Source organism: Lolium rigidum, chromosome 2 (genome assembly GCF_022539505.1).
Source record: "Lolium rigidum isolate FL_2022 chromosome 2, APGP_CSIRO_Lrig_0.1, whole genome shotgun sequence".
Taxonomy (NCBI): Eukaryota; Viridiplantae; Streptophyta; class Magnoliopsida; order Poales; family Poaceae; genus Lolium; species Lolium rigidum.
This window is the reverse complement of record NC_061509.1, coordinates 242,239,206-242,247,370: the sequence shown is the minus strand read 5'-3', so window position 1 is coordinate 242,247,370 and position 8,165 is coordinate 242,239,206.

The following is an 8,165-nucleotide window of genomic DNA, read 5'->3' as shown; positions in this document are numbered from 1 at the left end:
TCAGAAATCCTACAAAGGAAATATTCTCGGAATTGGACGAAATCAACGCCCAGGGTCTTATTTTTCCACAGAGCTTCCAGAAGACCGAAGAGGATACGAAGTGGGGCCACGAGGTGGCCAAACCACAGGGCAGCGCGGCCAAGGAGGGGCCCGCGCCGGCCTGTGGTGTGGGCCCCTCATGCGCTTCCCGACTCTGCCCTTCCGCCTACTTAAACTCTCCATCGCGAAAACCCTATTACCGAGAGCCACGATACGTAAAAAGTTCCAGAGACGCCGCCGCCGCCAATCCCATCTCGGGGGATTCAGGAGATCGCCTCCAGCACCCTGCCGGAGAGGGGAATCATCACCCAGAGGACTCTACATCACCATGATCGCCTCCGGACTGATGTGTGAGTAGTTCATCCTTGGACTATGGGTCCATAGCAGTAGCTAGATGGTTGTCTTCTCCTCATGTGCTATCATGTTTAGATCTTGTGAGTTGTCTATCATGATCAAGATCATCTATTTGTAATGCTACATGTTGTGTTTGTTGGGATCCGATGAATATGGAATACTATGTCAAGTTGTTTATTGATCTATCATATATGTGTTGTTTATGATCTTGCATGCTCTCCGTTGCTAGTAGAGGCTCTGGCCAAGTTGATACTTGTGACTCCAAGAGGGAGTATTTATGCTCGATAGTGGGTTCATGCCTGCATTGAATGCAGGACGATGATGAGAAAGTTCTAAGGTTGTGGATGTGTTGTTGCCACTAGGGATAAAACATCAATGCATTGTCTAAGGATATTTGTGTTGATTACATTACGCACCATACTTAATGCAATTGTCTGTTGTTTGCAACTTAATACTGGAAGGGGTGCGGATGCTAACCCGAAGGTGGACTTTTTAGGCATAGATGCATGCTGGATAGCGGTCTATGTACTTTGTCGTAATGCCCTAAGTAAATCTTATAGTAGTCATCATAATATGTATGTGCATTGTTATGCCCTCTCTATTTGCCAATTGCCCAACTGTAATTTGTTCACCCAACATGCTATTTCTTATTGGAGAGACACCACTAGTGAACTGTGGACCCCGGTCCACTCTTTTACATCTGAATACAATCTACTGCAATCATTGTTCTCTGCTGCTCATTGCAAACAAACATCATTTTCCACACCATACGTTTAATCCTTTGTTTACAGCAAGCCGGTGAGATTGACAACCTCACTGTTATGTTGGGGCAAAGTATTTTGATTGTGTTGTGCAGGTTCCACGTTGGCGCCGGAATCCCTGGTGTTGCGCCGCACTACACACCGTCACCAACAACCTTCACGTGGCCCTTGACTCCTACTAGTTCGATAACCTTGGTTTCTTACTGAGGAAAAACTTGCTGCTGTACGCATCACACCTTCCTCTTAGGGTTCCCAACGGACGTGTGCTTCACGCGTTATCAAGCTCTTTTTCTGGCGCCGTTGCCGGGGAGATCAAGACACGCTGCAAGGGGAGTCTCCCACATCCAATCTCTTTACTTTGTTTTTGTCTTGCTTTACTTTATTTTATTTTCTGCTTTGTTTGTTTTCTCTATATCAAAAATACAAAAAAATTAGTTACTTGCTTTACTTTATTCACTGTCTTGTTTGCGTTCTCTATACTAAAAACACAAAAAAATTAGTTACTTGCATTTACTTTATTTAGTTTGCTTTATTTACTATTGCTAAAATGGGTACTCCTGAGAATACTAAGTTATGTGAATTCACTAGCACAAATTATAATGATTTCATATGCACACCTATTGCTCCACCTGCTACTACAGCAGAATTTTATGAAATTAAACCTGCTTTACTAAATCTTGTTATGAGAGAGCAATTTTCTAGTGTTAGTTCTGATGATGCTGCTGCCCATCTTAATAATTTTGTTGAACTTTGTGAAATGCAAAAGTATAAAGATGTAGATGGTGACATTATAAAATTGAAATTGTTTCCTTTCTCCTTAAGAGGAAGAGCTAAAGATTGGTTGCTATCTTTGCCTAAGAATATTATTGATTCATGGACTAAATGTAAGGATGCTTTCATTGGTAGATATTATCCTCCCGCTAAAATTATATCTTTGAGAAGTAGCATAATGAATTTTAAGCAATTGGATAATGAGCATGTTGCCCAAGCATGGGAAAGAATGAAATCTTTGGTAAAGAATTGCCCTACCCATGGACTAACTACTTGGATGATCATCCAAACCTTTTATGCGGGATTGAATTTTTCTTCGCGGAACCTATTGGATTCAGCTGCTGGAGGTACTTTTATGTCCATCACCTTAGGCGCTGCAACAAAGTTTCTTGATGATATGATGATAAATTACTCTGAATGGCACACGGAAAGGGCTCCACAAGGTAAGAAGGTAAATTCTGTTGAAGAAACCTCCTCCTTGAGTGATAAGATTGATGCTATTATGTCTATGCTTGTGAATGGTATATATAATGTTGATCCTAATAATGTTCCTTTAGCTTCATTGGTTTCTCAAGAAGAGCATGTTGATGTGAACTTCATTAAAAATAATAATTTCAACAACAATGCTTATCGGAATAATTTTGGTAACAACTATAGGTCATATCCTTCTAATAATAGTAATGGTTATGGTAATTCTTACAACAATAATTGAAGTGTACCCCCTGGTCTTGAAGCCATGCTTAAAGAATTTATTAGTACACAAACTGCTTTTAACAAATCTGTTGAAGAAAAGCTTGGTAAAATTGATGTTCTTGCTTCTAAGGTTGATAGTCTTGCTGCTGATGTTGATCTTTTAAAATTAAAAGTTATGCTTAATGAAACTAAAGATATTAAGTCATTTGCTACAGCAAACGCTATCCAAGTCCGAATTAATGAAAATATTAGATTGATGGCTGAATTGCATGCTAGGTGGGAAAAAGAGGAAAAATTTGCTAAAGAGAATAATGTAGCTAAAGTTTGGACTATTACCACCACTAGTAATGTTGATGCTTCACATGTTGCTAAACCTCCTACTATCAATGGTAAAATAATTGGTGTTAGCAATGTTTCTACTCCTAATGCAAAGCGTCCAAAACTGCCTGAAACTGCTAAAACTGCTGAAACTACTTGTGATAAAACTGCTGAAATTTTTCAAAATATTGGGGACAATGATCCCATTGTTGTAGATCATAATGGTTTAGATTTTTATGATTGTCACATATCTGAAGTTATTAAGTTCTTACAAAAACTTGCTAGAAGTCCCAATGCTAGTGCTATAAATTTGGCCTTTACAAAACATATTACAAATGCTCTCATTAAAGCTAGAGAAGAGAAATTAAAACTTGAAACTTCTATTCCTAGGAAGTTGGAAGATGGTTGGGAGCCCATCATTAAGATGAAGGTCAATGATTTTGATTGTAATGCTTTATGTGATCTTGGTGCAAGTATTTCTGTTATGCCTAAGAAAATCTATGATATATATGCTTGACTTGCCACCATTGAAAAATTGTTATTTGAATGTTAATCTTGCTGATAGTTCTACAAAGAAACATTTGGGGAGGATTGATAATGTTCGCATTATGGTTAACAATAACCTTGTCCCCGTTGATTTTGTTGTCTTGGATATTGAATGCAATGCATCTTGTCCCATTATTTTGGGAAGACCTTTTCTTCGAACTGTTGGTGCTATTATTGATATGAAGGAAGGGAATATTAAGTATCAATTTCCTCTCAAGAAAGGTATGGAACACTTCCCTAGAAAGAGAATGAAGTTACCTTATGATTCTATTATTAGAACAAATTATGATGTTGATGCTTCATCTCTTGATAATACTTGATTCACACTTTCGCGCCTAGTCGAAAGGCATTAAAGAAAAGCGCTTATGGGAGACAACCCATTATTTTACTTCTGCACTTTTGTTTTATATTTGAGTCTTGGAAGTTGTTACTACTGTAGAAACCTCTACTTATCTTTATTTTATTGCATTGTTGTGCCAAGTAAAGTCTTTGATAGTAGGGTTGATACTAGATTTGGATTACTGCGCAGAAACAGATTTCTTGCTGTCACGAAATTGAGTAGCCCCCTATGTAGGTAACTCAAACAAATCTGCCAATTTACGTGAGTGATTCTCAGATATGTACGCAACTTTCATTCAATTTGAGCTTTTTCATCTGAGCAAGTTAAGTGCCCCTAAAAAATTCGTCTTTACGGTCTGTTCTGTTTTGACAAATTCTGCCTTTTATTTCGCATTGCCTGTTTTGCTATGTTGGATGGATTTCTTTGTTCCATTAACTTTCAGTAGCTTTGTGCAATGTCCACAAGTGTTAAGAATGATTATGTCACCTCTGAATATGTGAATTTTTGATTATGCACTAACCCTCTAATGAGTTTGTTTTGAGTTTGGTGTGGAGGAAGTTTTCAAGGATCAAGAGAGGAGGATGATACAATATGATCAAGAAGAGTGAAAAGTCTAAGCTTGGGGATGCCCCGTGGTTCATCCATGCATATTTCAAGAAGACTCAAGCATCTAAGCTTGGGGATGCCCAAGGCATCCCCTTCTTCATCGACAACTTATCAGGTCACCTCTAGTGAAACTATATTTTTATTCCATCACATCTTATGTGCTTTACTTGGAGCATCTTGTAGAGATACGTTGCATAGAAAACAAAAAATTTCCTACCGCGAGAACGCAATCCAAGCCAAGATGCAATCTAGAAGACGGGAGCAACGAGCGGATGAACGAGACTAACCCTTGAAGATTTCCAAAGCCTACGAGATTAGATCTCGTTGTTGCAGAAGATGATCACTTGCCGCTTTCAAAAGCGCGTAGAAGATCTTGACGGTGCCACAATCGGGCAGCACCTCCGTACTCGGTCACACGTTCGGTGTTGATGAAGACGGCGTCCTTCTCCCTATTCCAACGAGCAGTGGAAGTAGTAGATCCTCCTTGAATCCCGGCAGCACGACGGCGTGGTGGCGGTGTCGATGGAGATCTCCGGCGGAGCTTCGCTAAGCGTTTGCGGGAGAGGTGTAGCAGGAGGGGCGGCTAGGGTTTGGGAGAGGGGTGGCCGACCACTTAGGGGTGCGGCCAAGCTATGGCTTGAGGTGGCCGGCCCCCTCCCCTTGTCCCTCATTATATAGGTGGAACCCCCAAGAGTTGGTCTAGAAGTCTTTGAATAAGACCCCAAACCAAAACCTTCCATATGACATGAAACCTACCCAAGGTGGGATTCCCACCTTTCCTTGGGAGGGGGTGGCCGGCCACCTTAGGTGGAGTCCACCTGGGACTCCACCCCCTAGGGCTGGCCGGCCAAGCTTGGTGGAGTCCCTCCGGGATTCCGCCTTCCATAGTGATTTATTCCGGACTTTTCTAGAACCTTCTAGAACCTTCTATAAATGCACCGGATCATTTTCAATCTTATAAAATGACTTCCTATATATGAATCTTATTCTCCGGACCATTCCGGAACTCCTCGTGATGTCCTGGATCCCATCCGAGACTCCGAACAAAACTTCGAACTCCATTCCATATTCAATATCTACTAATACGACATCAAACCTTAAGTGTGTCACCCTACGGTTCGCGAACTATGTAGACATGGTTGAGACCTCTCTCCAACCAATAACCAATAGCGGGATCTGGAGATCCATAATGGCTCCCACATATTCAACGATGACTTAGTGATCGAATGAACCATTCACATACGATACCGATTCCCTTTGTCACGCGATATTTTACTTGTCCGAGGTTTGATCATCGGTATCTCTATACCTTGTTCAACCTCGTCTCCTGACAAGTACTCTTTACTCGTACCGTGGTAAGTGGTCTCTTATGAACCATTCATATGCTTGCAAGCTATTAGACGACATTCCACCGAGAGGGCCCATAGTATATCTATCCGTCATCGGGATGGACAAATCCCACCGTTGATCCATATGCCTCAACTCATACTTTCCGGATACTTAATCCCACCTTTATAACCACCCATTTACGCTGTGGCGTTTGATGTAATCAAAGTACCTTTCCGGTATAAGTGATTTACATGATCTCATGGTCGAAAGGACTAGGTAACTATGTATCGAAAGCTTATAGCAAATAACTTAATGACGTGATCTTATGCTACGCTTAATTGGGTGTGTCCATTACATCATTCATATAATGACATAACCTTATTATTAATAACATCCAATGTTCATGATCATGAAACTATGATCATCTATTAATCAACAAGCTAGTTAAGAGGCTTACTAGGGACTCATTGTTGTTTACATAACACACATGTATCAATGTTTCGGTTAATACAATTATAGCATGGTATATAAACATTTATCGTAAACACAAAGATATATAATAACCACTTTTATTATTGCCTCTTGGGCATATCTCCAACAGTCTCCCACTTGCACTAGAGTCAATAATCTAGATTACATTGTAAGGTACCTAACACCCATGGCATTCGGGTGTTGGTCAGGCTTTGCCCTAGGGAGAGCTTTAGTCAACGGATCTCGCTACATTCAGATCAGTGTGTACTTTGCAAATCTTTACTTCTCCATCTTCGATGTACTCGCGAATCGAATGATAATGCAGCTTGATATGCTTCAGTCTCTTGTGTGACCTTGGTTCTTGTGCATTGGCGATGGCACCCATTTTGTCACAGTAGATGACTAGTGGGTCCAATGCACTAGGAACCACACCGAGCTCTACAATGAACCTCTTCATCCATACCGCTTCGATGAAGCCTCCGAAGCCGCTATGTACTCCGATTCTGTTGAAGACTTCGCCACCGTGCACTCGCTTCGAGCTTGCCCGGCTTATCGCATCACCATTCAATATAAACACGTACCCGGACCGAGACTTAGAGTCATCGGGATCGGTGTTCCAACTTGCATCGGTGTAACTGGTTACAACGAGCTCTTGGTCACCTCCATAACAAAGAAACATATCCTTAGTTCTTTTTAAGTACTTCGGGATATTCTTGACCGCTGTCCGAGTGTTCCATTCTCGTATCACTTTGATATCTGCTAGTCAAACTAACAGCATGTGCTATATCCGGTCTAGTACATAGCATGGCATACATGATAGAGCCTACTGCCGAGGCATAGGGGATCTGATTCATCCTTTCTCTTTCTTGTGCCGTAGCTGGACCTTGAGTCTTACTCAAGACCTTACCTGGTAACATAGGTAAGAATCCTTTCTTACTTTCGTCCATTCTAAACTTCTTTAGAATCTTGTCCAGGTATGTACTCTGTGAAAGCCCTATTAGGCGTCTTGATCTATCTCTATAAATCTTGATGCCTAATATGTACGATGCTTCACCAAGGTCTTTCATTGAAAAACTATTATTCAAATAACCTTTTACACTGCTTAATAGTTCTGTATCATTCCCAATCAATAATATGCCATCTACATATAATATCAGGAACGCTACAGAGCTCCCACTCACTTTCTTGTAAATACAGGCCTCTCCATGACACTGTATAAACCCGAAGTCTTTGATCACCTTATCAAAGCGTCGGTTCCAACTTCTGGATGCTTGCTTCAGTCCATAAATAGAACGTTGAAGTTTGCACACCTTGTCAGCATTTTTAGGATCGACAAAACCTTTGGGTTGTACCATATACAACTCTTCCTCAATGTCTCCATTAAGGAACGCCGTTTTGACATCCATCTGCCAAATATCATAATTGAAAAATGCAGCTATTGCTAACAAAATCCTCACAGATTTTAGCTTCGCTACAGGTGAGAAAGTCTCATCGTAGTCAACACCTTGAATTTGTTGGAAACCCTTTGCGACAAGTCGAGCTTTATAGACAGTAATATTACCATCAGCATCTATTTTTCTTTTGAAGATTCATTTATTCTCGACAGCCTTGCGGCTATCAGGTAAGTCTACCAAAGTCCACACTTTGTTATCATACATGGATCCCATTTCGGATTTCATGGCTTCTTGCCATTTGTTGGAATCTGGGCTCATCATCGCTTCTTCAGACGTCGCAGGGTCTTCATCATTGTTGTCCACAATCATGACATTTAGACAAGGATCATACCAATCAGGAGTGGCACATTGATGACCCACAAGTATAGGGGGTGTATCGTAGTATCTTCGATAAGTAAGAATGTCGATCCCAACGAGGATCAGAAGGTGTTGACAAGCAGTTTCGATGAAGGATTCACTGTAAATGCTCACAGACAAGTATTC